General features: G+C 45.8%; 1 long non-coding RNA gene across 2 annotated transcripts; it reads right to left on the bottom strand.

Moving 5' to 3' along the window:
* Positions 1–201: 201 nt before the first annotated feature.
* On the bottom strand, positions 202–27,631 carry LOC114673466 (uncharacterized). Of its 2 annotated transcripts, none has more exons than XR_013407856.1 (3): positions 27,467–27,631; positions 12,362–12,534; positions 202–3,834 (listed from the first exon to the last, which is right to left on the bottom strand). It is a non-coding gene; the product is annotated as an uncharacterized LOC114673466 (long non-coding RNA). The 2 variants fall into 2 exon arrangements; XR_003724190.2 differs by lacking the exon at positions 202–3,834 and adding an exon at positions 8,907–9,293.
* Positions 27,632–27,909: the final 278 nt, after the last annotated feature.

The following is a 27,909-nucleotide window of genomic DNA, read 5'->3' as shown; positions in this document are numbered from 1 at the left end:
GCGCCGCGGCTCACACCACTCCCCGCCCCGGGGACTGTCCTCCAGGCCGGGCCGCGCCGCCGGTGCTTCCCTTCCCGGAGCCTTCGCTCTTCCCCGGGAAGGCCCGGCCTTACATAAGGGCCAGTGCGCCCGCCCCAGCCCCGGGGGCAGCGCGCTGTGCTCTGCTCAGTTTAACAAATATTCTGCTCCTGAAACTTAGTACCGATAAAAAGGGCAGCGGTCCGTTTTATTTTAGACAGAAAAATGAGGGCGCAAAAGGGGACTGAGAGGGAGAGAGGCCAGAGAACAAGACAGCAGGTTCGTGTTGGTGGCAGGTGGATGGATAGAAGGTTCCTTGAGAGCGGAATTTCCTATTTGGATGCCTGTGCAGAGGGAGGTGGCTGTAAAGATCGGGTAGCCTTGATAACGCCAAGGTGGCCTGGACAACAGAAGCCCGGGGAAGGAAACGGGGCGGGACTTCTGCCGCCAGAAAGGATGATCGCTATCCGCGTCCATAGTGGGACACGCGCCTGAGCGAGGGCGCGTGTAGCGGAGATGGGGTATGGGTCATGTGCAGGGAGCATAATGCCTGCGTCTCCAGCGGCAGGCCTGGCCTACAGCAGGCACACCATAAACAGCTAACACGTGGGCACTGAGCTTAAACTTTGCCAGCTTGGTTGCAGTTAATCCTTAGAACAATTGAGCCCTCCTTACTCCCATTTTACACACGGGGAGACTGAGACCTGGATGGGCTAAATGACTTGGCCATGACCACACAGCTCTTTGCAGCCGATGAGGACTCAAACCTCAGACTCCAAAACTCATGCTATGGGACAACTTCGTATTTGGGAGGCGTAATACAAAAGGGTTCAGCTTTGGGGCAGAGTGAAGGGACACCGCGTTTGGAGGATAGGCAGGTAGGCTTGCCGCAGGTGGATATGTATGTCCCTACAGTTCTCTCACGCTCACATTTCACCATGGACACAGCGGATCTTTACCCCTCAGGACGTTCCTGAGGCGGGTTCATTAGCCCGAGTTTCTGAAATCCTCTACTTCCTCCACAGTGGGTACTTGAAGAGCTGTCCTCTCTGGTTAACCCAAGTCTCTTTGTGGCTCTTCAGGGAAATTCCCTGTGCCCAAACAAGACTGGTATCCATGTGCAGAGTTACTGGACTCCCCAACGGGATTAAAAACAATTCCCCAAATTCCCGTTCTTCTGGGAATTCGTGGGATTCCTGGCCCACACAACATTTTATAAGGGGCCTAACCTGGAGCCTAAGGATGTGGGTATCCAGGAGTAATGATGATGGGACATTCTTAGTCTAGTGTGAATGTATGTCCCTTTGCTGCTGCTCCCCAGCAACTATGAAACACACCTGATACTGTTAGGCCCCTCCGATAGTTTCTTTTTAAACGGTTTCGAGATCCCACTAAGGATGTTTTTTTTTTTTTTGCTTCAGTTGCTATTTTTACTACCACTTAACATCTACACACTCATACGAACCCAGAAGACACCCTAATCCTCCCCAAAAGTGAGAAAGATTTGACATCCCAGCCTGCTAAGGAAGTCAGTGGGAAGCCTGGTTCTCAAATCAAATGTCTACACGTGTTCCCATAGAGCACAGAGAAATCGGCGTTTGCCGTGTGGTGGGATAATACCTTAGGGTGCTATCTGATAGTTCATTTATTTCTAAACTAGTGTAGCCGCCATATTGATAATTAAATATCCCGTAGGAGCTCTGGGAGGGTCTCCTTGTGTTATCCCTTCTCCATTTTTTTAAGGGTAAAAACTGAAGCCGCCAAAAGGCTTACTATACCATACAACACCCAAGCCTTGTTTTGGGGCATGGGGACAGTGGATCTATGGCTCCTCAGGATGCCAACCAAGCGAAGAAGGAAGCCAGCTCTACTCAACAGCTCCTACAAAGGAAGGACCACAGGGGAGGGGCTTCAGTGGTTCCAGGCAACTGCTTCATTCACAACAGAATGACCATTTTCTCCAGCATGGCCAACTATCCCTAGTCTTTTTGTCACGACAGCCTAGAAGGCAGAAGCTAGAGCCAAGGCTGCTGCTAAGGAATTCCTACTCTTACTGGGGCCTAATGTCAGGCTTTCCTTATATTGTAGAGGGGGCCCTGGAGGATAGTTAGAGACTCTCTTCCTGCTGGGCTCTGAAGAGGAGCACGAGGATCTGGTGAGCAAAGTGAAGCAAAGCTTAATGCAGTGCCTGCAGCTGACAGCCCTGTTCCCTACTGCACGCAGTTGGCTCAGGGCTGTCCCCCACCTTGGAGCTTCTTGCCACTCACGGGCTACCCTGCACACACTACTTACTGCCCAGGCCTGTCTGCCGCCACAGTACCCTGTGCCAGAGACCTTTCCTGGCCTCTGCTGGATCCCAGGCCTAGTATCATTCCTGGGGACCCCAGAGGCAAGTCCAGGCTATTATGTTCTGGGAAAACAATGGACAGTGTACATGTTTGCCTTTTGACGTAGATAAATGATACCTGGATCCCAAGTCTGGCTCTGGGGCAGGGGAGCTTCAGGCCTGGCTACGGCAGAACACTGAAGGAGGTACTCTGGGTTTTCACCACCTCTTAAATCATCTCAGAGAGAGAGAGAGAGAGCCACTTACTTTCACATGCACAAGGTGCCGCTGGCTCTGTCACAAGAAGATGAACTACAAGTAATAAAATCAAGATGAAGTTCTGTGTAAATCTTTCCAGCTTACAAAAATTGTAGAAAGTTGAAGATGAAAGGGATATTAAAGAGCATCTCATTCTACCTCCTCATTTTGCAGCTGTAAGAACCGAGGCCCAGGGAGGGGGACTGGGGAAGCCGCCATCACACAGCTGCTCCGTGGCAGGGGTTGTGCTGACTTTCTGTGGCTGTTGCCATTACACCCGGCATCTTTTGACTTTTGAAAACAGTGAAGGAGAAATCAGTTCTCCCAGCATCTTCACCTCCCACAACGTTTATTGTTTCTAGCTGTTAAAAATTGGCCCTTTAAAAATGAGTCGCCCTGCCAGTCACAGAGGGTCACCGCGGTGGGCAGTGCTGATTTAGAGGGCGGCAGAACAGGGAGGTGATCGGAGGCATAATTGCCAGTCTGCTCCCTGGCACCTGGGGATTTCTGTCATTCAAGTCCCTGGGTGTGTGCCCTCAGCAAATACTAACCCACAGAGTCAATTGCTAACTGCAGTCATCTGTGCATTTGCCCTCTGGGGATGGAAAGCCAGAAGAAATGCCATTTCCTAGTCTAGTTGGCCTTGGATGAGAATATGTTTTTGCCTAATGGAAGCCTTCGGAAAGTGAATAATGTGTATTTAGGACCTACAGTGCTCCCCAGGATGCTGTAAGGGACCTGGTTATAAAGAAAAAAACCTCACAGATAACCATCTTGGCTTTGTCTTTGTCTGAGTTAAGTCCTTTTGGTTGGAAGTAATCAACTTGAGCTGACTTAAGCATTAAGGGACATACAAGAGTGCAGCGGTATCTCATGAAGTGCAAGGGCAGATGGCCTCAAGGTAGCCCGAGAAGCTGCTAGGAACCTAGGCAGTCCACCTTCTCCAGCTTTCTTCTCTGCTTCATGTCTCTGCAATCTACTTTCTTCTCTGTGAGTAGCTGGGCGGAGGATAATCCCTCAACAACTATCACATCTACATCTTCTCTCCTCAAGAGATTAGCCAAAGATGAGTGGCTGTCCTCAGTCCAATACCAGATTCCTGGGAAAGGGAATTTGGTTGTCCAGCCTGGGTCAGGTGCACAGCTTGATCCAATCAGGTGTGCCCGGGAGAGGATTCCCTGAGACAGGTACATCTGGGGACACTCATCCTCATGAATGACCGAAGGACAGTTCTCCAGGAAAGAAGAGAGAAGAGCGGAGGTCAGACATTTCAAATGTGTATTATAGGCAACACATTAGTTACTGATATAGAAAAATGGCAATGTCTAAGTAGGGGGCTTGAGAAACAGTTCAAACACTGTAGAGATTTTGATTATTTGCCTAACTTCCGGGATGATAAATTGTCTATTATGGAGCTGTATCTTTGTTTTGTTTTGTTTTGTTTTGAGACAGAGTCTTGCTCTATTGGCAAGGCTGGAGTGCCGTGGCGTGATCTCAGCTCACCACAACCTCCGCCTCCCAGGTTCAAGCAATTCTCCTGCCTCAGCTTCCTGAGTAGCTGAGATTACAGGCGCCCACCACCACTGCCGGCTAATTTTTGTATTTTTAGTAGAGATGGGGTTTCACCATGTTGGCCACGCTAGTCTGGAACTCCTGACCTCAAGTGATCCGCCCTTCTCAGCCTCCCAAAGTGCCAGAATTATAGGCGTGAGCCACCATGCCCTGCCAGAGCTGAGCTGAATCTTTTGTGTGTGTGTGGAGAGGGATGGAGTTTCGCTTTTTTGCCCAGGCTGGAGTGCAGTGGCACAATCTTGGCTCACTGCAACCTCCGCCTCCCAGGTCCAAGCGATTCTCGTGCCTCAGCCTCCCCAGTAGCTGGGATTACAGGCATGTGCCACCACGCCCGGGTAATTTTTGTATTTTTAGTAGAGACAAAGTTTCACCATGTTGGCCAGGACCTCAAGCGATCCACCCACCTCAGCTTCCCAAAGTGCTGGGATTACAGGCATGAGCCACCGTGCCCAGCCAATCTTTTCATGTAGTAGATTTCTTGCAATGTAACCCCTATCCTCTGGGCTTTGTGTAAAAAGTGCATTCAGACAATCTGAGGAGTGTCTTAATTTTTTATGTGACTATCATATATATTTTCATCCTGTTGAGGTGTGTTTGCTAGGTGGATATTGAACTCAAAATCAAAGTATAATTTTAAACTTGTGTTGAAATATATGTGTATAAGCATATGTGCACAATTACCTATATTGTTAAACACCCAACCTGCTTTCCAAAGGATTTGAAGCAACGTCTAGTAAAAACACAGAAGAAGTATGGCCAAGAGCTGTTAACACCAAAAAAAGTAGTACAGGGCAAGTCGCAAACAGATTGCAGTTGAGGAAAGCTGCAAAGGACTATAATGCCAGGCCTGAAGTGATTGCTAAATGTAGCTCTGAACTTTCTGACATTCAAAGCCAAAAATAGATGTATTTTATTATTTAAACAGTGTCTACTCTGAGGTCCTCAAAACGCTTTCAGGGGGTCCACAGATCAAAACCATTTTCATAATAACACCAAGACACTGTTTGCAACTTTCATTGTCATTCTCTTAGGAGTGTACAGTGGAGTTTTCCAGAAGGTACATGCCGTGTTCATCACCACAGATTAAATGCAGAAACAGACATGAGGATCTAGCTGTCTTCTACTAAGCCAGACGTTCAGGACATTTAAAAGTGTAAAACAGTGCCACTCTTCTCACTAACTTTTTTGTTTTGGAAAATATATCTTTCATAAAATATTAATTATGTTGATATATTATGGGTTTGTTGTTATTTTAAATGATAAATAATTTTCTGATTTAATTTCTATGACTGTAAATATTGATGGATATATCCTGTATAAGCAAAAAGTCTTTGGGGTTCTCAACTATTTTTAAGCGTGTAAAGGGGTCATTAGAGAACTGTTCCTCAAGAATATTAGTGTTATTTAAAGAGCTTCTGCACAGAAAAAGAAACTATCAACAGAGTAAACAAACTACAGAATGGGAGAAAATATTTGCAAACTGTGCATTTGACAGGGGGCTAATATCCAGACTCTATAAGGAACTTAAACAATTCAATGAGTAAAAAATAATTAACCCCATTAAAAAGTGGGCAAAAGACATGAACAGACACTTCTCAAAAGAAGACATACAAGCAGCCAACAAACACGAAAAAATGCTCAACATCACTAATCATCAGAGAAATGCAAATTAAAACCACAGGGAGATACCATCTCACTGTAGTCAGAATGGCTATTATTAAAAAGTAAAAAAAAAGATGCTGTTGAGGCTGTAGAGAAAATGTAATGCTTATACATTGTTGATGAGAACATAAATTAGTCCAGCCACTGTGGAAAGCAGTTTGGAGATTCTTCAGAGAACTTAGAACTACCATTTGACCCAGCAGTCCCATTACTGGGCACATACCCAAAAGAAAACAAATCTTTCCACCAAAAAGACACATGTGCTCGTATGTTCACTGCAGCACTATTCACAATAGCAAAGCCATGGAATCAATCTAGGAGTTCATCAATGATGGATTGGATAAAGGAAATGTGGTACACATACATCATGAAATATTGCCCAGCCGTAAAAAAGAACGAAATCATGTCCGTTGCAGCAACATGGATGCAGCTGTAAGCTGTTAGCCCAAGTGAATTAATGCAGGAACAGAAAACCAAATCCTGCATTTTCTCACTTATAAGTGGGGGCTAAACATTGAGTACACATGGACATAAAGATGGAAACAACAGACACTGGAGACTACTAGAGGGAGGAGAAAGGGAGAGAGGAGAAAGGGAGGGAGGAGAAAGGGAGGGAGTCAAGGGCTGAAAAACTACCTATTAGGTACCATGCTCACAACCTCAGTGATGGGATTAACTGAATCCCAAACCTCAGTGTCACATAATATACTCATGTAACAAACCTGTGTATGTACCCTCTGAATCTAAAATAAAGGTTGAAATTATTTTTTAAAAAAAGAATATAACTATTATTTAATCATCTGTATCAGTCCATTCTCACAATGCTATATATTAATAAAACTACTTGAGACTGGGTAATTTTTAAGGAAAAGAGTTGACTCACAGTTCTGCATGGCTGGGGAGGCCTCAGGAAACTTACAATTATGGTGGAAGGGGAAGCTTGCAAGGCATGTCTTACATGGTAGCGGGAGAGAGAGAGAGAGAGAGCAAGTCAGGGGGTTGGCGGGAAAGTGCCACACTTTTAAACCATCAGATCTCGTGAGAACTCACTATCACACCATAAAGGAAACTGGACCCGTTATCCAGTCACCTACCAGGTCCCTCCCCTGACACATAGGGATTGCAATTCGAGATGAGATTTGGATGGGGACAAGAGCCAAACCATATCATGCATCTGAGATGCTGATTTTGCCCCCCATCCCCCAATTTTTTCCAAAAGACATTGATCTACACTTGATCCCCTACAAAACTGAAAGTATTTTAGGAATAGATGAAGCAGCATTTTTATGCACATATATTCATTTATTCCTCATTCTATCTGCTCAAAACGTATTTATTCAGCACCTTTTGTTTGTTTGTTTGTTTTGTTTTTTGAGACGGAGTCTCGCTCAGTCGCCCACGCTGGAGTGCAGGGGCGCGATCTTGGCTCACTGCAACCTCCACCTCCTGGATTCAAGCAATTCTCTGTCTCAGCCTCCCAAGTAGCTGGGATTACAGGCTCCCACCACCAAGGCCGGCTAATTTTTTTTTTGTATTTTTAGTAGAGACGGGGTTTCACCATCTTGGCCAGGCTGGTGTTGAACTCCTGACCTTGTGATCCACCAGCCTCGGCCTCCCAAAGTGCTGGGATTACAGGTGTGAGCCACCGCACCCGGCCTATTGATCACCTTTTATACATATGCCAGGTATAGTGCTTGAGTCTGGGAATAGAGTGAAGGGCAAGGCACACATGAGCCTTGGCCTCATGAAGATTATGATCTGCTTGCAAAGGAACAACAGTATGACTTAAAAATAATATAGGGTCAATGTAAAATTAATCCAGATGGAAACTGCTTTTGTTTGTCTTCACATAAACTACCAGTTTTTTTAAAAACCTGCTACCAGTTTTGCTGAGTCTGAAGGCTTAAGGTCAAGGAATTTCTAAGCAGGAGAACATCATGTGCCAGGTATTGAATTTACTGGTGATGTAAGTTACAGCAGCCCTATTCTCTTATTGTGTTTAAAGGTATGGTATGTTTTGAGAAAATTCAGCCTAGGTAAACAAAAATTCATGTGAGAAAGTATTACATTTGTATTAAAAAAATTTTTTCATTTTGGAAATATTAGACTTATGGAGGGGGTGATCAATAACTTTATTGATTGAATGATTGAGCGGTTCATTGTATATTTAAAACATGATTCAAGGCCGGGCGCGGTGGCTCATGCCTGTAATCCCAGCACTTTGGGAGGCTGAGGTGGGTGGGTCATAAGGTCCGGAGATTCACCGTCTCTTCTAAAAAAATACAAAAAATTAGCTAGGTGTGGTGGCAGGTGCCTGTAGTCCCAGCTACTCGGGAGACTGAGGCAGGAGAATGTTGTGAACCTGGGAGGCGAAGCTTGCAGTGAGCCGAGATCACGCCACTGCACTCCAGCCTGGGTGACAGAGCGAGACTCCATCTCAAAAAAAAACAAACAAAAAGAAACATGATTCAGATGATCCCAGTTGACTCAGTTTATCAGTTATATGTATAATACATTTAGAAAAACAAAACTGTACTGCACAGTTGCAGTAGAAAAGAAGGAAGCATGCTTCCAGGGTGGCTAGTGTCTGCTGCTAGGCAAGCCCCAGAATGGAAGGAAAAGTCTAGAGGCAGTAAAAGAGCAGCGCCAAAGAAAATATGAACTTCAAAGTTTAAGTGGAACTTAATTTCTTTGACAGCATCATTGAGCAGAAGGTCAAGGCAGTGCATATAAATTTCAGTAAGACATTATACAAAAATCTTTTATAGCGTTCTTGTTGATTAGCTAATGGTGAGATGTAGGGTAGATCATGGTATAATTAGATTGATTTGCAGCTAGCTGGTTGAACAATCATTTCCCAAAAGTCTTGGTAATGGATCCATTTCAACTTTGAGGGGGTTCTTTATAGGCTTACCACAGGGCTCTAGCTTAAGCCTCACTCAGTACAATATTGTTGTAAGTCATATGCTGGTGAAATCTGCTGTTGACACACAGATAAGAGGAATAGCTTATATATTAAGATGCTAGGACCAGAGTCCAAAAACATTTGAAAAGACTGGAACAATGTGTCAAGTTTAATAAGATAGAGTTTAATAGGATAGCAGTCCACATTCTGGCCCCTAAAAACTCTCTGAACAAGTTCATGATGTTTGGAACATGGCATATTTAAACGACATCAGAATGAGGCAAATATATAAACATATCTGAGTCAGGTCCAGTGGCTCATATATATAGTCCAAGCTACTTGGGAGGCTGAGGCGGCAGGCTTGTTTGAGTGCAGCCTGGGCAACATAGTGAGGCCTCACCTCTTAAAAAAATAAATAAATAAATAAAGGTATCTGTAAGGACTTTGCTATGAGTAGGCCACCACTTGATTTATAGGATGAGGTTTCCTGAAGCTTCTTGATGTCAGTAGGTCTTAGGCCAGGGGACAGGAGGGCGAGGTTGTGGAAGAAACCTGCATAGAAAGAATGGTTTAAGAATGCAATATGCGCCCATGCGGTGGCTCACACCTGTAATCCCAGCACTTTGGGAGGCCGAGGTGGTTGGATCACGAGGTGAGGAGATCAAGACCATCCTGGCTAATTTGGTGAAACCCGTCTCTACTAAAAATACAAAAAATTAGCCGGGCTTGGTGGCAGGCGCCTGTAGTCCCAGCTACTCGGGAGGCTGAGGCAGGAGAATCACTTGAACCTAGGAGGCAGAGGTTGCGATGAGCACCACCACACTCCAGCCTGAGTGACAGAGCAAGACTCCATCTCAAAAAAAAAAAAAAAAAAGGTGCAATATGCAAAAGAAAACAGCAAACTCAATAAATGACTTTCTAAAATGCAATGGGAGGCCTCAGAATGTATTAACAGAAATATAATGTCCAGAATAAAGGAGGGGATGGTCCTACTTTACTCTCTGCCAGTTAGGCCCCACCTGGAATACTGGAGGCAATTCTGAGTGACTACCTTTTACAGAGACTTTGACTAGCTAAATATATACAGAGAACACAGCAATTAAGATGGAAAGGGTCTTGAAATCATGTCATGTCCCTGCTTTCAAAGTGTGACCCTGCTGGCTCCCTCTCAAGAGCTCGCTTCCTACCTCTTTCCCCTCACTGTTTCCTCTCCACTGTCTCCATGATGGCCTTGCTGGTATTCCCCAGACATCAAACATTTATCATTGCAAGGCCTTTTTTTTTTTCTCCCCAGATATTGACATGGCTCTTTCCCTCAGTTCAGGAGAGTTTTCCCGAAAGTCAGGTCTTTGTCCAAATGTTATGTCCTCAGTAGGACCTCTCTTACCTCCCAACCTAAAGCAACAGTCTCATTCCCAGTTTCTTTACCCTGCCTTTCCTTCTGTGTGTGTATCACTACCTGACATTACATTATAAATGTACCTATTGAACTGTTTATTTTCTGTCTTCCTCAATAGAATATATGTTCCAGGAGGGCTGTGGCTTTGTTTTCCTCTTCCATCCTTCGGCCATCCTAGGTACACAATAAACAACTTTTTTTTTGTTTTGTTTTGAAATAGGGTCTCACTTTGTCACCCAGGCTGGAGTGCAGTGGTGCAATCTCACCTCTCTGCAGCCTCGACCTCCTGGGCTCAAGCGATTCTCCCATCTCAGCCCCGTAAGTAGCTGGGACTACAGGCATGTGCCACCACGCCCAGCCAATTTTTTGTATTTTTTGTAGAGACGGGGTTTCACTATGTTGCCCAAGCTAGTCTAGAACTCCTGAGCTCAAGCGATTTGCCTGCCTCGGCTTCCCAAAGTGCTAGGATTACAGATTACAGGCATAAGCCATGGTGCCCAGTCCTCAGTAAGGATTTATTTATTTATTTATTTATTTATTTATTTATTTAGAGACAGTGTCTTGCTCTGTCGCCCAGGCTGGAGTGCAGTGGTGTGACCCTGGCTCACTGCAACCTCTGCCTCCCAGGTTCAAGTGATTCTCCTGCCTCAGCCTCCGAGTAACTGGGATTACAGGCGTGCACGAGTAGGTTCAGCTAATTTTTGTATTTTTCGTAGAGGCAGGGTTTCATCATGTTGGCCAGGCTGGTCTCGAACTCCTGACCTCAAGTGATCCACGTCCTCGGCCTCCCTAAGTGCTGAGATTACAGGCATGAGCCACCATGCCCAGCCACAATGAGCAATTTTTGATGAACTTAAGGAATAAAACGAGTCCATACTGCAAACCTACAAAAGGAAAGCCTCTAAGAGATTCAAACACGTAGGGGAGCTACTTTGTGGAAGAGGTTTTTCCCACATGGCCAGGATAGAATGATGAGTGGGCGCTCAAGGAAAAAAGATTTGAGACTCTCTGGCTCTGTGGAAAAAAAAAAAAAAAACATTTCTAAGAGTTGGAAAGGGTGGGTCCCTTGGGGTGTCCCTGCCACTGGTTGTACTTTCATGGATTTGAGAAAACCACTCGTCAGGGATACTGTTTGGTTTCTGAATTAGATAATACTTAACACTTTTTCCTATTCTAAAATTTTATGAGATTTTCACAGGTTAGGCCACCTCTTTCTTATTAAAAAGTAGTTTTAAAATTTGGTCTGCTGAAGTAATTTTCCTATGTGAACACACCTTCAATGTTTTAAATGTGACCATGGATTCAATTTATAGAAACTATGCTCGTTTTCTGAAGCATGGTTTGAACTATGTGAGATTTAGAGGAGGAAGATTTTGGTTTCATGAGAAGTATGTATCACTCTGAGGGCATCTTAAGAATGATCAGGATGTACCTAGTTTTTTTTTAATCTACATAACCAGTGTGCTCACCACCCTTATAAATAGTCATAAATGTTGCTTTCTGGGTATCTTTCTAGATAAGACATTGTGTCTGTTCCAAGGAGAATGCTTTTAGCACTCAACAGCTGAGAAAGGAAATGAATTATCCCATTGTAACTACTAGGGCAACTTAGGTAGTCAGTCATACCTTGGTATGAACAGACAGACAAAAGAATAAACAAGATTCTGCTATGTTTTTTCAACGAGGAGGAAGTTTTTCCTCCCTTCCTCCCTCCCTACCTCCCTCCCTCCTTCCTTCCTCCCTCCCTCCCTCCTTCCTTCCTCCCTCCCTCCCTTCCTTCCTTCTTTCTTTTTGTGAGTCCGAGTGTCACCCAGGTTGGAGTTCAGTGGCGCAATCTCAACTCACTGCAACCTCCGCTTCCCAGGTTCAAGCACTTCTCCTGCCTCAGCCTCCCGAGTAGCTGGGACTACAGGCACGCACCACCACACCTGGCTAGTTTTTTGTATTTTAGTAGAAACGGGGTTTCACCGTGTTGCCCAGGCTGGTCGGGAACTCCTGAGCTCAGGCAATCCACCCACCTGGGCCTGCTAAAGTGCTGGGATTACAGGCGTGAGTCACTGCACCCGGCCCCCCCCCCCGCCCTTTTTTTAAAATTAAATAGCACTAAATGTTTAATACTAACGCAGATCTCGGAGGAAACTGAACAGGGGTCTGGTGTTTTTATAAAGCAAACAGACAAACAAAATAAGTGTTTGTAGAGGACTCTGTGTTTTTGACTTACAGGAAAAGGGACAGAATATCAGTGCAGAAGGACTCCGGGCAGCGTCCAGCTCAGATCTCCAGCAGTGACTCACTCCCACAGTCCTCAAGCAGGCCAGGAGCTGTGATACCGCCCGAAATGTGTCGTGGGAATTTGTGGTTATTTCTCTGGCGATGTGATGAGATTTTTGCTGCCTAAAAACCCCAGAGGTTAGAACCACATGGCTAGTGTTCTGTTAACCTAGTAAGTGAGAAAAGAAAGTCTTTCCTGGAATTCTGAATTTTAAAAACTTATTTCAAAAAGCAAGCAAAAAAGCCCAAACATAATGTTAGCACATTAAGAACAAGCAAACAACAACAACAACAAAAACCCAACAAAACCTGAGCTACATAAAGGTAGACACGGTGCTATCAGCCAGATACTAGAACAGTTTCATGAGAAAGGAAGGAAAGTATGAGGATGTTTGACACCAGTTTCAAGTGTTACTATTAAATGAAGTGAAAAGGTCCAAAGAAATGCAAACCCGGCATTACCCCTGTTCTAACGAGAGGCAAAGTGTGCACTCTTGGTATGAGAGAGGATTTCCCGCTCTGGTGTCTTGTATTTTCAAGTACTGAGCACCAGGAGTCACCTTGTCGCCTGATAACTCATTTCTTCGGTGATGTGGTTAGCCAAGGCAGGGTCTGAGTCCTTGGTCACTACTGAACCCCCGCTACAGGCCTGGCACCCGGGAGATGATCAGTAGGCATTCGTTGAATAAAATAATAGAAGTGACTACTCCTGGCCTGACTTCTGCCTAACAGGCTGCCGTCATTACCCAATAAATGGGCCTCTTTCAAAACAGGACACGTTAGGAAATGGAATTTCCCTAAAAGGAAAAGCCAGTAGGGTGCCAGACCCCTTTCGCTATGCTTTCTGAGAAGGTGAGAAGGAGAAAGACGGGAAAGGGGAGAAAACTTCCCAGGGTGATGGGTCCTGCACTGCCCTTTGATCTTGGGTTTGAGAAGTGACCCGACTCTCCTGGCCATAAAACCCCAGAAACAAGAGCCAGTAGGTTTGGAGGCCGGCAAGGCATTTCCTCCCCACGTGACGAGGTGGCTCCTCTCCGCGCCCGCCGCAGCGCGCGCAGCTGCAGGCATTTCAAAGGTGAGGACCGGCAGCCTTGTGGCTGGGCCGCCGTGCGCTCGGGGCGCGGGCGGGCAGGGGGCGGTGCCCGCTCCGGCTCTCGCCGTCCCTCCCCTGCCCGTCTCCTCCTCCTCGCGCCTCCATTTGGTGAACTCACAATAGGTTCCCAAGCCAGGAAAGAGACACCTGCCGGTGGCAGGCAGCAATGCGGGGCCCGCGAGCCCTCGCGACACGCAGTCCAGGCCGAGGCCCGCCCGGGAGAACCGAGCAGAGCGGGCCGCGCCGGGACTGCACGCGCTTCTCCTTTGCAAGCCGGTTCTTCATTCAGCTTCCAAGGACACAACATGATCTCATCTTTGAACGCCTTTCCAAACATCTTACAACAGGCATAGGTTCACGTATGGGGGACCCCAAATGTCCCGCCAGCCTGGCCCCCCACGCTGACCGTTCCCGGAGCTGCTGGGCCAAGAGAACACAAGAGCGTTATATATAACACAAGAGAGTATATATATAACATATGTATATGGCCTGGTGCAGTGGCTCACCCCTGTAATCCCAGCGAACATTTCCCCATCCTCTGCTTTAGGCAATGACCCTATACTAGCGCTTGTGTCTGTGTGTGGTGTGTGTGCTTGTGCGTGTGAGAGAATGTGTGGACTTGAAAGTGACCAGCTATATTAGCAGTCACAGTGAGAGAAGCAAGCGTCAGATGAGAACACAGGAGAGGAGAGAGAGAGAAGAAAAAGGAAGGAAGGAAGGAGGGAAGGAGGGAGGGAAGGAGGGAGGGAGGGAGGGAAGGAGGGAGGGAGGAAGGAAGGAAGGAAGGAAGGAAGGAAGGAAGGAAGGAAGGAAGGAAGGAAGGAAGGAAGGAAGGAAGGAAGGAAGGAAGGAAGGAAGGAAGGAAAGGAGGGAGGGAGGGAGAGAGAAAGAAAAGGGAAGGAAAGAAAGAAAACGAAATGCAATAAGAACACCGTAAGGACAACTTCTATGAGCTGGGACCCTGGGAGCCCAGTTTGGTTGGAAAGGCAGGACTAACCTCATAATTATAATCACTGACTTTCATTGCCACCGAGTACTAGAAGAAAGAGCTCCATGAAGGCTGGAGAAGCAAAGTCTTCTGGACTTTACAGGCTAACTGGTCTAGGGGTAGTGTCTTCAAAATGGGGTCACCTGGGAGAGAGGAAAGTTTAAAGGATGGCCCAGTTCACTGAGGAAGTAAGTGTGGTGAGAGAAGATCAGACAGACTAGGGGAGGACAAAAATTCCAAAAGCATACAGGGAATGCTTGCCAGTCAGAGAGGGAAGAAAACTAAGATAGTGCAGGCTCACGGAGGCACAGAGAAGTGAGATTTCAGAAAGAACTAGTGGAGAGAGCTGGCCTTGGGCAGTGTTTTCCAAACCATTAGAGGGCTGTGAACCAATATGGTTATGAAACCAGCACTTCAAAGCATAATAGAAAATGTCAGAGAGGGCTGGGCACAGTGGCTCATGTCTGTAATCCCAGCACTTTGGGAGGCTGGAGACCAGCCTGGGCAACATAATGAGACTCTGTCTCTTTTTATGTATTTATTTATTTTGAGACATATTCTCACTCTGTTGCCCAGACTGCAGTACAATGGCATGATCTCGGCTCACTGCAACCTCTGCTGCCCAGGTTCAAGTGATTCTCCTGCCTCCGCCTACCGAGTAGCTGGGATTACAGGCACCTGCCACAGCTAATTTTTGTAGTTTTAGTAGAGACCAGTTTCACCATCTTGCTCAGGCTGGTCTTGAACTCCTGACCTTGTGATCCACCCGCCTCAGCCTCCCAGAGTGCTGGGATTACAGGGGTGAGCCACCGTGCCTGGCCTTCTGTCATATATATATATACACACACACACACACACACATATATATACACACACACTCTCACATACACACATACATATGTATATATATGGCCGGGTGCGGTGGCTCAGCCCTGTAATCCCAGCACTTTGGGAGGCTGAGGCGGGCAGATTGCTTGAGGTCAAGAGTTCGAGATCAGCCTGGGCAACATGGAAAACCCTGTCTCTACTAAAATTACAAAAATTAGCTGGACATGGTGGCGTCTGCCTATAGTCCCAGCTACTCAGGAGGCTAAGGTAGGAGAATCACTTGAACCCGGGAGGTGGAGGTTGCAATGAGCCAAGAGTGCACCACTGCACTCCAGCCTGGGCGACACAGTGAGACCCTGTCTAAAAAACAAAACAAAACAAAAAAAGAAAATGCCAGAATGTATCTCACATAGCAGAGGTAGTTTCCAGAAACTTCTGTTTAAGATATATATTTGGAGGGGGTGCACAATATCATCTCTGTGACGTTCTTAAAAAAAAAATGCATAACCTCAGTCCAATCATGAAAAAACATCATACAAACCAAAATGGAGGGACACTTGACAAAACACCTCTTCAAAAGTGTCAAGGTCATGAAAGTCAAGGAAAGGCTGAGAAAAAGAGACTACAGGAGACTAAAGAGACAGGACAGTTGAATGTCATGCAGGGTCCTGAATAGGACCCTGGAACTGAAAAGGGGTATCAGTGGCAAGCTGGTATCTTCAGCTTCGTTGATAGTACCGTACCGATGTTGATTTCCTGATTATGACAATTGTACTACGGTTACATAAGTTGTTAATAGTAGGAGAAGCTGGATGAGGGATATATAAAAATTTCCTGGACTATTGTTGCAACTTTTCTGCAAGTCTAAAATTAGTTCAAAATAAAAAATGTGTTTTTGTATGTGTGAACAACAGGGGGCTCGTGATGTAGAATATGTTTCTTATAATGGGCTGTGGTGGAAAATGTTCACAAGCCACGTCCCTTGGGTGTGGAAGGTGTCCGGATTCGCCAGCCTGGACCAGGCGGTGAGGGTAGCTCCTGGAGCTGAGGTTCCTGGAGGGTTTGTGGGTGTAATGGGGGTGAGTGAGAAGCTGCTGGTGACAGATCATGGTCAGATGTGGTGGTAGCTGGAATTATCACGGTGTCTCGAGGCATTTCAATCCAAGCCACCTATCTGCTGTTTAACAGAGGCTGTAGATTCCAGAAGGGCGAGGAACTCTGACCCCATGAAGTCTGAGAGGTGGGCATCAGGGATCCTGAAGCTGTCACAGTGCTATTCTGTTATAACCTCAAGCAGCCACTTGTGAGAAGTTAAATGCCAGGAAGAGAGACTTTTGGAGGATTGGCGGTGTTTGATAGTCTAGGGTTGTGTTATTGCTTTGTGTGTGTGTGTGTGTGTATGTGTGAAGGAGGAGCTAATTTCAGCCCTAAACTATAGTTTCTCTGACTCCCCAAGGCTGTAGGCAGATAAATGTCCCTCTTTCACCAGGAATCTTTCAAGCAACTTGGAGAAATAAAAGGTTTGGTGAGGCAGCTGCTTCTAATATCTATACCCCTGCTTTGAAAACATATGGAATTAGAAGAGCAGTTCTTGACTGGGGGTGACTTTGCCCCCCCAGGAGACGTTTGGCAATGTCAGGAGACATTTTCAGTTGTCACACTGGGAGAGAGTGTATGTGTGTGTATGTTACTGGCATCTAGCCGGTAGGGCCAGGGATGCTGTAAACATCCCGCCATGCACAGGACAGCCCCCTCCACCAGCACAGTGGAAAATCATTCAGCCCAAGATGCCAACAGGACTGAGAATAAGAAGCCCTGAGTTAGAGGAGATGAAAAGCCAGTGTCTGTTTAGAGTCCAGAAAGTTGCCTGGGTGCTTTTCACAAAAGAAAGGGTTTTAAGCTTCATTTCTTGGCTTGATTTCAAGTGGATAATTATAACCTGCCTACCTACAATTTACACTTTCATTTTCAGTGGGTATCTTTCTTCAGTTCATGCTTAAACAAGCCAAATGTGGCTGTGTTCTTGACAACAGGGCAATATTCCATGGCTGAGTCGGTTACAGGTCAACAGTGGGTGAAACAACTGGTCTGCAAAGTGATTTGAAGCCTTTGGGGGCTGAAAAGCACTAAAACCAGAAACCTGGGACATTATCACCATTATTAATTATCAGTGATATTACAGCACTTATTCAGCCACTCTCAGGATTCCCACAGGATTCCCATTAGTGCTAAGGTGAAAATCAGATTCCTGACCTCCAGTCCGCCACTGCCTAGAATTAATATGTTAGCTGTTAGAAGCCGGGAGCTGTCACGCTGCATGTCCCTGCTGCTCCAGTGTTTGGGAGAGGCTTTGCACTGGAAACATTGAGCTTCAAAGCAAATCTTCAACCTTCTATTCGTACTCACTGTTCCCATATATAGAACAGAGCAGCACACACTTGTCTATTGCTTCAAGGCAAGAGCCAATTCTGAAGGTATTAAATAGAGTCTTACTTCATCCAAACAAGAGAGCCCAGAGAAAGCTAAGGACAAGGTTCTGTCCCTTCCTTTACATTTTAAAGATTTTATTTATTTATTTATTTATTCTTTGAGACGCAGTCTCGCTTTGTCTCCCAGGCTGGAGTACAGTGGTGTGATCTCGGCTCACTGCAACCCCCACCTCCCAGGTTCAAGCCATTCTCCTGCCTCAGCCTCCTGTAAAGCTGGGATTACAGGTATGTGCCACCACGCCCGGTTAATTTTCCTATGTTTAGTAGAAATGGATTTTCACCATATTGGTTAAGCTGGTCTCGAACTCCTGACCTTGTGATCTGCCCACCTCATCCTCCCAAAGTGCTGGGATTACAGGCATGAGCCACCACACCTGGCCTAGATTATAATAATTTGGAGTGGCAGAATTTAAGATCAGGATCCAAGCTGCAAACTCTTAAACTGAAGGGTTATTTTAGAAGCCACACAGATCAGTTTATGAAACCTGATTTGGCTTTTTTTTTTTTTTTTTTAAATAAACAGCATTTAAATGTTAAACAAGCCTGGACAGCTACAGACAGGCAACAGGCATAAAAGAAGCAGGCTTAAATTTTTTTTTTAATTTTTGGTGTGTTTGTTCATTTTCCCTAGGATTTCTGTCTTTAGAAAGATAATATCGATTTAATCTTTAGTAACCTGGAGTTTCGGCAAAGTGTGCTTTCTAGAATTTTGAATGGTAATATCTGTCGTTTCTCTGCTTGACACAGTTTTATTTAAATAGCTTTAAAATTGAGACTCCCCTGGCATGACTCTTCCGTTAAAATCCATAGAATTTCATAGTACAAGTGCTATCTTACCTATGTGGACGAGGTGCCACTGACTTTCTTGATTTTTTACTAGTTGATTCGTCTGCACCCTCTCACAAGGGCCCTTAAAAACATGCCTTTTGAAGGTGTTAGCCAAAGTGAGGGGCAGAAAGTTTAGCCAAGGGACAGACTTTGTCTTTGCAAAGCAAACTGGTGTGTTCCAGACCGAGTCTGAAACCCTGGCTCTCCATGGGAATCATCGCAACAGAGTTAATATTTATTGGCTATTGAGTATGTGTCAATGAGTCCCAAATTTTCTGTGGAATGACTCATTTCAGCCTTGCCACAGCTCCTCTATTTTACAGCCAGTGAAACTGAGGCTGCAAGAGGGTTAGGTGTTTTGTTTATCTAAGGTCAGGGAGCAGAAAAGACTGCGGCAATCTGAAACAAGTCATCTGTCTCTAGAGCCCTTGCTCTTGACCTTTTCCCAACAAACATGATCTAAAAAAAAAAAAAAGCCATTGATCATATTAGCATGTGATTATTACATAGCTTGATTTTTAAGTGGTTCAAACTATCTTCACAACTGTTACCCCTTTTGCTCTGGAGGCATGATGGGAACTGAAATCCTGGATGGGTCTTTTCGTAAAGATTAGATTTGGAAAAGACACACTCATAAAAACTACCTTTTCCAGTGCAACGTTCACGGAAGCCCTACTTGAGCAAACCTGGTGCCCCAGGAGATCACCTCAGTTTATTTTCCTTCTCCCCAAGATAAATGTAGGTGGTGGGGTGTTTTAGGGTTTCTTTCAGTACCGCTTTTATTTTTCTACATTTTTCCTGAATGTGATGCAATTGATACCCTTTTGAAGTTTAATTATACCTCTGGCGTCGCATTGCATGAAGCATTTTCCTCATGGCTGTGTTTCTGGAAGCTAAGTGCATGGCAGTAGCAGCATGTTTATCTTGGAGTTGAGACTTGAGAAGCAAGTTCCTCCCTTGAACACGACCTGAGATATATCACTTCCCCATCTGGGATTCCAACCTTAGGTGCATAAGGGAGCAAACGCGTCATTTTAAGAGACAGTGGGAGTGAGAAACCATTTTCCATTAATTTAGATGAAAGCCAATGAGGTGAGGGGTAGCCATCTATCATTTCCAGGGGTTTTAGTACTAGTATCTTCCCCCAACTGCCTCCTGATTCACTGTTCTGTAAGTGTGGGGGTCAAGAATGGTTGGCAAATCACCACTTTCAACAATGTCTATTTGGCTTAAACGCGGCCCTTCTGCATCACGTTGATAATGAACAAGTTGCTAAACAGACACATCTGTGCTTAGGAGACCTGTGGCAACTTGCTGGCATGGCCCAGGGGGCCTTTTGAAGTTGGTCCTCAGCCGTCCTTTCTCGCCCGAGCACTGGCCACTCCCTACTTTGCAGCTATACCAGGCCGCCTGCACCTTTTTATTCCAGATGGGGTCGAAGGCAAGTCGTGGCTACATTTTGGAATTCCAAGGATTGGTTTCCTACTTCTTCTAGGCTGCAACTTTGAGATTTAGTGGTTCTAGGATGGATGATGTGGTCCTGGGATGATAACCAACTCATGCAGCCAAACCTTCAAGACACAAAGGAAATTCAATGTCTTCATTTAAGGCAGGAGACATTTTATTTTGCTTCACCCTCCAAATCTTTCATCCACATGGATCCCTTGTTCTGGGATGCCTTCTTTCACTTCATCTCCTGAATTATAATATTAATATATTCTTTCCTCAATATTCAGTCATCTCCCAGGAGCAGCTTTCCTCACCCACCTTCTGGATGGGACGTCTGTGCCGCACCCCATCACACCCTGGGCTTCCCTCCAATACAGCACAGACCACATGGAGGCCTCCCAGCATGGCTTTATCTACCCCTCCCACTAAACTATATTCAATCATTCTGGCTGATAGTAGGGGATCAGTATATTTATTCAATGAATAAATAATTCTTTCTGGTAGAGGAGCCTATTTGGGAAACAAGTCAAGTCAGATTACTTGGTGAATATTGAGGATCCGGAACAAGCTGAGCTGGAAATGCTCTGAATCCACATCTGAAGCCAGCTACCCTGTCACATGGTCATTATCGCTCTCCCAGTTTGTCCTACATTCTTCAAATTCTCCATATTTCAGTGCTGTGACCATCTCTGTCAGCTCTGGTGGTGTCAAAACGGCCCCCAAGTAGCTCCTAACTCATTAAACTTGGCCATGACTGCAGTGGAGAAAGGTGCTAGTCTCTTGCGCTGAAGAAGTGGGATCATGAATAGGGCTAGGCCAACTGTGTGGGGGCTTTCATTTGTAGATTTTTTCATGGCTGCCTCTGTGCCCCAACGACATTGTACGCCTGACTTTTTTTTTTTTTAACAAGGGTCTTACTATGTTGCCCAGGCAGTTCTCAAACTCGGGCAGTCAAATGATTCTTCTGTCTCAGCCTCTCAAGGAGCTGGGACTGCAGGCGCAGGCCACTGTGCCCAGCTGGCCTGCTTTTTAAAGGGGTGGAGGAATGCTTTTATGCTAGTGGCTGCATAGGACACAGCCATGCTGGGAGAATTTTCCACTTCGGAGACAGCTCTCCATGCAAGCAAAGGAGATGGCCTCCTTCATATGAGAGGAGAACAGAAACTGCTTAAAACGATTCCCTCACCACTCTGTGCACTGAAATTCTACCATCAAATCCAAGTACCTGCCTCGAGGGGCTTGCAGGCCTACAATCTATTAACCTCTCCTAACACATTAGCATTCATTAGTTTGTTCAAGGACAGGTCCATTTGCAGTGTGGAGGAAAGCCCCTGAAAGGTCTGTGATTGCGGAGATGAGTGGAAACCCGGGCAGCGCACGGACCTGAGCTCAGGCCACGGATCCTTCTCTTGCCTGGGTTTTGGCCCGTCTTTTTGAGACCTCAGCCAAGCTCTCCAGCTGTGGAGTTTTATCCTCCAGTGTTGGACGGAGAGCACTCATTTTCTTTCTGGGCCTAAATGAAGTGTAAATACTTTAAACTGCCCTCAAAAGCCCAGTAGGTCAGGTGCTATCAGTGACTAATCATGAAGCTGATTTCCCCCAGTCCCTGTGCGCTCAGCACGCTCAGCACGAGGGCAGCCCTTCCCATTTCCTCCCCTGTCTCCTGCAGGAATGAATCCCTCAGACCGTCACATTCCCAGTGCATTTTCTTTTTATACCTCTGTGTGTCACTTGGGGCTGTCTGCCTTGAATTAGAGTTAGTTGTGTACCTGTGCCTGGCAGCCTCCCCACGACTTGATGATTTGAGCGTGTGAGTGACAAGGCCATCTCTTTTTCATTTTTCTATTCCTCAGAGCACGCTGCTCAATATTTTACATTTAGGTACTCAATGTGTGGTTTGAATTGAACTGAATGCAACAACTGGGATTTAGATTTGCTGGATGAACCACTACCCTGTGTACCCTCAAAAATATATGAACCTGGGTAAGTTTCACAATTAGGCTGCAGTGGTCATCAACTGCGAGCCCATGAAAAGGGCTACACACAGCCTGAAATTTTTCTAGATAGTCTTGGATCAAAGTAGCCTGTCTTGTTCTCTGAGTATATGTACATGATTTTTTTTTTTTTTTTTTTGAGACGGACTCTCGCTCTGTGGCACAATCTTGGCTCACTGCAACTTCCACCTCCTGGGTTCAAGTGATTCTTCTGCCTCAGCCTCCCAAATAGCTGGGACTACAGGCGCCCACCACCATGCCTAGCTAATGTTTGTATTTTTAGTAGAGACAGGGTTTCACCATGTTGGCCAGGATGGTCTCCATCTCTTGACCTCATGATCTGCCCACCTTGGGCTCCCAAAGTGTTGGGATCATAGGCATGAGCCACCGCACCCAACAAATTTTACGCCAGAGGTAAGCAAGCGCTCTTTCCTGTAGCATGACAATTACATGAGGCGCTAGGTGGAGAAGTTAGGTGGTATCTTCATTTGTGGCTTTACCATTCGTATGTTTTTCCTAATGACTTTTTGGACTCTGACCTGAGGCTCTTCATTGCAGGCTCAGCCCGGGTCTGACTCGGTTGAAGCAGGAGACAAGTTTGCTGGGAAGCTGAAGGCGAACTCTCCCACATTTGATCTGCTTTTGGGTTTATGGGTTGATCAGAGTATTACTCACAGCACCTGTCAGCTGTTAATACAGACAACAATTTGATCGCATCCTAACTGCCAGCTTAACTTCTTCCAAGGAGGCCTGTGGTTTTTCCAAATGAGGGTTTTCTTTCTTTTCTAGCAACTCAAAATACCCTGTTTATTTATTTTGTTTTATTTATTTGTATTTTATTTTTACCCTGCATTCAAACTAACAAGTTATGGACCCTGTTTACTTAGAGTTATTTAGTACATGCTTTATATAAGTGTGAAATATTCTTGGCTGGGCGAGGTGGCTCATGCCTGTAATCCCAGCACTTTGGGAGGCCAAGGTGGGCAGATCACCTGAGGTCAGGAGTTTAAGACCAGCCTGGCCAACATGGTGACACCCCATCTCTACTAAAAATACAAAAAAATTAGCTGGGCGTAGTGGTGTGCACCTGTAATCCCAGCTACTTGGGAGGCTGAGGCGGGAGAATCACTTGAACCCTGGAGGCGGAGGTTGCAGTGAGCCGAGATCACGCCACTGCACTCCAGCCTGGGCAACAAGAGTGAAAACTCCGTCTCAAAAGAAAAAAAAAAGTGTGGAATATTATTTATAGTTTCTTGTAACATGCCCTATTCTATTGTACGTTGTCATAAAATCAAGGCAGAGCACATCTGAAACTTGCTGTCTCCATTTCTCCCATCATGCTTCCTGGGAACTTTTTCCTTCATATCACATCAAGCCCAGCTCCTGTGCCACTACTCCATCTAGAATTTCCCATAACCTACTGCAAAATCTCTTTCTTAATAGGTGAGAAGGCCAGGCACGGTGGCTCATGCCTGTAATCCCAACACTTTGGGAGGCCAACGTGGGAGGATCACTTGAGCCCAGGAGTGCGAGACCAGCCTGGGCAACATAGAATCTGTCTCTTTTCCATTGAGGCCATCAGTTCCCATCCTCTAAAGAGAAGGCAAGCCCATTCTCCAGCCCAGGACAGAAGATTGCAGTGATGGATTCACTCATTCTACAAAGATTGATTGAATGTCTTCTCTGCAGGGCACGATTGCAGGTGCCAGGGATACAAGAGTGACTGAGAGAGAGGGGGCCCTCCCCTCGTGCAGCCTCACTCCAGAGGGGTAAGTCACCTCCAAGAGGCCAAACCCTGGGGCCTGGTGGGGTTGGGAGAGTGGGGGTAGTAGGGCATTACCTTGGTGGGGCTGGGAGAGTGGGGACAGTGGGGCATTACCCACATGGCTGCAATGACCAAAGGCCCTTCTCTCCTGGCCACTAAGGACTAATTAATTTAGCAGCAGATGCTTCGGAAACAAGAGTTGAACCTTTGTTGGGAGATACGGGTGTGATCTTTTTCTTAGAAACCTCGTAAGTTGGCACCAAGGAGTTCTCCCCCTCCAGCCCTGTTTCGGATCCTGCACCAAGAGAAGCCTTTGTGTAGAGGCCACTTCGCTGCTGTCAGCATGACTGAAAACACAGCAGAGCGACTCTGGAGTGATCACTCTGTGAACTTTGATCAAAACATTGCACAGTTCCAGCCTGAGCGCCAACACCTTCGCCTTCCCTGTTTCTCCACAGTCAGCCTTGGAGGACACTCCAGAGACTTTGGCAGGTGCTGCCCCAAAAGCCAGCGTGTCCAAAGTACCAGAGGGTCAAGGGACAGTTGTGGGCAACCTTCCAAAGGACAGCATGCCAATACTGCTTATGCGCCTCGTGAGAGAGAGGTGTGGGGCCTCCCCTGCTTTGACAGGGCCTAACGTGTGTCTGTGAACAGAGAGCAAAAGCATGCCCTGAAATTGGCAGAGCCTCTGCTATCCTGAGTCAGTGCTGGCCAGGAGGTCGGGAAGGGGGAGACTGATAGAAAGGATGCAGCCTGCATATTCTTAGTGAAATCTTGGCTGGATTTTGACAGACATTCAATGGTTCCTCTTCTTTCTAGACCTGTAGCCCACACCAAAGGAAAAGGAAGATGGTGAGTTGAAACAGAAGTCAGAAACGCAGGCAAGATATGTCTGCTGGCTAAGGATGGTATTTTATAAAAGCAGCATTGCCTCAGAGAAGGTCCTTGACATTCACGTCTAATGAGCAATTCAGATATCAGAATTTAGTCCCCCAAAAGTGGCCCCATGGCCATCCCTAACCCTGACCTATGCATTGGAAGGAGGGACACAGTCATGCTAGAGGAAGTGACAGCACAGTCTCTGACCCCAAAACTTAGGATGATTAGGATGAGGGTATACTGTATTTTTTTTTTCTTTTCTTTTTGAGATGGAGTCTCACTCTGTCACCCAGGCTGGAGTGCAGTGGCGCGATCTCGGTTCACTGCAACCTCTGCCTCCTGGGTTCAAGTTCTCCTGCCTCAGCTGTGCACCACCACACACAGCTTTTTTTTTTTTTTTTTTTTTTTTTTTTTTTTTTTTAGGAGAGATGGGGTTTCACCATATTGGCCAGGCTGGTCTCGGACTCCTGACCTCAGGTGATCCATCTGCCTTGGTCTCTGAAAGTGCTGGGATTATAGGCGTGAGCCACCATGCCCGGATGTATACCATATTTTGAACTAAATTTCTCCCAGCCTATCTCAACAACACTTGCCATAGTTCCTTATTTTCCTGAGAGAGATAGTAACCGCCATCTTCCCTCTGTAGAAGGAGAGTCTAAGGTAGAAACAAGGTACCGTGTCCAGCATCAGCAAGTCTTTAGAAAATTAAATAATAAAATTTATGTCTTTTTCGGGCTCACCTCTTACAAAGACCTGAGCCACCAGGAGTGTTAGAATGGCACAGCCTCAGCTGGACATGGTGGCTCATGTCTATAATCCCAGCACTTTGGGAGTCTCAGGTGGGATTGCTTGAGTCCAGGAGTTTCAGATCAGCCCGGGCAAGATGGTGAGACCCATCTCTGCAAATCATTTTTTATTTTTTTTGCCAAGTGTGATGGCATGCACTTGTAGCCCTAGCTACTCGGGGAGAGGCTGAGGTGGGTGGATTCCTTGAGCCCGGGAGTTCGAGGTGACAGTGAGCTGTGATTTCACCGCTGCACTCCAGCCTGAGCTACAGAGGGAGACCCCATCTCTAGAAAAAACAAATGGCACAGCCTCTATGGAAAGCAGTATGGTGGGTCCTCAAAAAAATGAAACAGAATTACCAAATATCCACCAATCCTACTTCTGGATATTTATCCAAAATAATTGAAAGCATGACTTCTCTTGAAAGGAAATAATTGAAAGGAACTCACGCAGATAATTGTATACCCAGGTTCACAGCAGCATCCTTCACAATGGCCAAAAGGTAGATGCAACCCAAGTGTCCATGGATGGGTGAATAGATAAAATGTGGTTTACATACAATAGAATATTATCCAGCCTTAAGAAAAAAAGGATATTCTGACACATGCTTCAACATGGATGAACCTTTAACACATTATGTTAAGTGAAATAAGTCAGTCATATAAGGAAAAATACTATGTGACTCTACTTATATGAGGTGTCTAGAGACAACAGCGGAACGGTGGTTACCAGGGAGTAGGGGAGTGGAAAATGGAGAGTTAATGTTTAATTGGTCCTAGGCTTAGTACCTGGGTGACTAAATAATCTGTACAACAAACCCCCGTGACATGAGTTGGCCTGGATAACAAACCTGCACATGTACCCTTGAACCTAAAATAAAAGTTAAAAAAAAAAAAGAAAGAGAGAAAAGTGCCCTTTGCGGTTCCACACAGAGGCCCCAGCCTTGGGCTGAGAGAACTCACTGGTTTGATGGTTATTGGACCGCTCATTATAGATAACCAAAGCTATTGTTCCTCCCTGGTCTTGCCTCTGTAATTGAGTCATCACCCTTAGAGGCAGAAGAAAGCAAATTACAGCAGGGCTTCTTCAGCATTGGGGTGGGGGGATTAAAACATGCATGGTAAAGATGTCACCTTCTTGGTCGTGGAAAAGCCCTCTTGGGGCAAATCTGCATATATTTGCATATATATGTGCACACATACCTCCCAACCTGAAGGGGACATCCAGCTCTTCCCACCTACAAAAGGACTTTGTCTCTTTTACAGGGTATGTGGAGAATAAAAATTTAACTTTTTTGAGACGGAGTCTGGCTCTGCCGCCCAGGCTGGAGTGCAGTGGCCGGATCTCAGCTCACTGCAAGCTCCGCCTCCTGGGTTCACGCCATTCTCCTGCCTCAGCCTCCCGAGTAGCTGGGACTACAGGCGCCCGCCACCGCGCCCGGCTAGTTTTTTGTATTTTTTAGCAGAGACGGGGTTTCACCGTGTTAGCCAGGATGGTCTCGATCTCCTGACCTCGTGATCCGCCCGTCTCGGCCTCCCAAAGTGCTGGGATTACAGGCTTGAGCCACCGCGCCCGGCCAAAAATTTAACTCTTAATGTTGTAGAACTCTAAGGAGAAAAAAAATCACAAAATGAACATGCCATTTAAATTTTAAATTTAAAAAATGTCATTTTTAGTGTAAATTCTTTATAGGTAGATAACAGCATATCTTGAAGACTTTTTAGGAAGAGAGAAGGGGAAATAGTAAAAGGTAACGTCAATCCTAAATCTTCATTTGAAAAGGAGACTGGATCTGTTTTCTTCTCTGTGTGCTGGGCAGTAGTTCTACCTTACTGTACCAAAGGGACTAACAGGGTTTGGAGAATCTGGGCTTCATCTTTTTCCAGGATCAACAGCCATTTTCCAGGGGGAAAATGGACTTTCACTTTGGAAAATATAAAATCATGTTTGTTTTACCTTAGGAAACAACCTGAGTCTCTGGAAGACGATGCTCTACGCCGCGTTGTGTAACCCGCCCGGGGAATCACGTTGCACAGACAAGTCCCACCGGATTTTACTGCAATAATAAGCTTGATCTTCTTATTCAAATACAAGTAACAACCACAGCCGGCTCCAAGTCACGTGTCGAGGTCACATGGCACTCAGAGGCAGAAGTCGACTGGTAATCATTAGCCAATGCTTACTACCAGGGAGAAAATCCCGGCTTTAAAGACACGAACTCAGTTTTTAGAAAACAAACAGGACTGCAAGAGAAGGCATTTGATGTGCGGGTAGGGTGTCATTCTTGTTAAGTGCTTTCCAAGCAAAGGAAAAGAGCCAACACACATTCCCTCCTTTCGCTCTTCTCCCAGAACTTTCCAAACTTGCCCAGCGTAGCCGCCTTTTCCAAACCTGGAGGA

This window comes from Macaca mulatta, chromosome 17, assembly GCF_049350105.2.
Source record: "Macaca mulatta isolate MMU2019108-1 chromosome 17, T2T-MMU8v2.0, whole genome shotgun sequence".
Taxonomy (NCBI): domain Eukaryota; kingdom Metazoa; phylum Chordata; class Mammalia; order Primates; family Cercopithecidae; genus Macaca; species Macaca mulatta.
The sequence above is the reverse complement of the archived record's forward strand: the minus strand, read 5'-3'. Positions and strand labels throughout refer to the sequence as shown.